Here is a 2321-nt window from a genome sequence, read left to right on the forward strand (position 1 = left end):
TGAAGGTACAGTGTTTTTAATGAACGTCTATTTAAATGTCATGGCAGAGTTGCAAAAAAGAAAAACAAAAAAAAAAAAACATTAAAAAACAGATTTTTCAAAGTGGCAGTCAGTCTTTAATAATAGCAAAGAAATGCTTCGTTCAAGTCAAATCCTTCACACGACAGCAAAACTGACCGATCAATTCAAACAATTTCTATGACAGGTCAAACAGGAACCTTTAAAATACAACCAAAGGATCTTTTTTTTTTTTCCTCTTTCAGAAATGTGAACTACACAATTAAAGGTTTATACTGATCAAAACATACAGAGTGAAGTAGTTCCACCGGAGACAACTCAAACAAGATTAGTGTCTGATAGAAACATAACATTCATTTTACAATAAAAATATCTGCACAAAAACATAAAAAAAAAAGGCTCAAGGAAAAAGGGTAACGCAAAAGATATAAATGTTTGTTTTTCATCTTTTCAATACAGTCACAAATCACACAGCTGTGGCAACAAATCTCTTTAAAATTTACATAACTGAAAGATAAGGATACCCACCCGTGATCCCTCCCACCCACAGACTTGATTGTGTTCATTTTTAAGAGCGTATACTGCGATTACAACGGATTCCCGACTAAACAAAAGCTGCACATCAAATCTTGGATATCAAGACTATCAAAAAAGGCACAAACAGACAGGTTGCACAAAGAACTCAGCAGAAGCTTTTTTTTTATACAACTAATCCCAGTAAGGTTTCCAGTGCCCATAATATTCTAACTAAACCCCCCCAAAAGACTATCTACAGGTAAGTCAAGTCCCGACAGGCACCTCGGATTACAAGTCCCATCCCAACCACTGTAGAAGAGAGTGCATTTAATAATCGTGTGACAGACGGGTGTGTACAGCGAGCGTGAGAAGGACTGGGACAGGCGAGTCTTTACCTCACGTTAAACGTCTGTTCAGGTGAAATTTGAGAGTGCAAAAAAAAAAAAAAATAATAATAATAATCATTTCTGCAATGGAGGTTTGGTCATAAACTTTTTTCAAATGTCATCACATGAGTTAAATCTCTGTCGATAGAACCAACAAAACTAGTTTTTTGGGTGTATATATAAATTTATACGTTTTTTTCTGGCGTCACTGTATTTTTACAGGTCTGTTATTTCCTAATATTTTCTTAAAAGTTTTTATTTGGAAAGAACTGCGTAATTTTGCACTAATTATATGGGAAACGTTTAAGACAGTTATTCAAGTTAAATGTGTTAGGTTTAAAAGCAGTTGTTGATTTTCAGAGGAATTTCCTTGTAAGTACTGCACCATTTAAACTCATTAATTTATTATTGGAACATTTATTTTTCATGTATGCTGTATTTTATGCTTGCATGGAGACAAATTTCACATTTTTGCCTGTTCATCTGATATGCCGTGCAACTGCCTAAAATACTCTATTTTAGCAATTAAGTGGAATAAATTCATTGGAAGAGGACCAATTTAACACTAGGGATGCAACGATTAGCTGATTAATCAATATTAATTGAAGGTATATCAAGGTAAAATACTAAACATTTGCTTATTACAGCTTCTCAAAATATGAGTTTGTTTTAATATCTCAGTTTTTGACTGGTGGTGGGATAAAAAAGGTTATCTGAAAGATCTGGGAACTTTCTTTTTTTTTTTTTAACCAAAAGATTAATCATAAACATAAATTGAGATTAAACGATGATGAAAATAATCGTTTGTTGTAGCTTTATTGAACACTGCCTCTAATTCAACTACAGCTAGTACCAAATTACATTGTTCTTTCCAGAAAACCTCCTAGGAATATTAAGAATTTACAGACCTGTAAAATAAAGCATTACCGATTTTTTTTCAATCAATCATGAACACGCATTTGTCATCTCAGCTCAGCAGGCTAGCTAGCTTACTTAGATAATTACAGATTGATTTTAAAGAGCAAATTAACAACATCTGAAGATCTTGTTTTTGCTGACCTCCAGAGGTTTAACTTCTAATCTGGCTGCAGTGATGCAGAAGTGTACTCCCGGGTGTGTCAGTACGCTGTGACATCACTGTTGGGTGTGGTCAGAGGTGCAACAGATTAACTGACTGACCGATTATGGCTTTAATGCATTTCAGCAGAGCATTAGCGTCCTCTCTTAGCCTCTACTCCCCCCCCACTCAGTTTCAGTCTCACATTATTTAGCCAGAACAAAAGTAAAACAAAAGTTAAACTGTGGTTCTTTGGCTCTGTCCACTGTGATTTAATTCTGCCCTACAGCTCAGACTTGCTTTTTGACATTTATGAAAATGTAAATAAGAATCAAAAGTTGAGT

At 34.5% G+C, this 2321-nt stretch overlaps 1 protein-coding gene across 2 annotated transcripts in view; it reads right to left on the reverse strand.

Annotated features, from left to right (window-relative positions):
* mapk1 (mitogen-activated protein kinase 1) overlaps nt 1-2321 on the reverse strand; it is a 32587-nt gene continuing 30266 nt past the window's right edge. For both annotated transcript variants that reach the window (XR_006378006.1, XM_044195994.1), the window contains one exon: nt 1-2321. This exon is cut by the window's right edge and continues 2275 nt beyond it. The gene's annotated coding sequence lies outside the window, so the exon portion shown is untranslated.

The sequence above is a fragment of the Siniperca chuatsi genome, linkage group LG5 (genome assembly GCF_020085105.1).
Source record: "Siniperca chuatsi isolate FFG_IHB_CAS linkage group LG5, ASM2008510v1, whole genome shotgun sequence".
NCBI classification, from domain to species: domain Eukaryota; kingdom Metazoa; phylum Chordata; class Actinopteri; order Centrarchiformes; family Sinipercidae; genus Siniperca; species Siniperca chuatsi.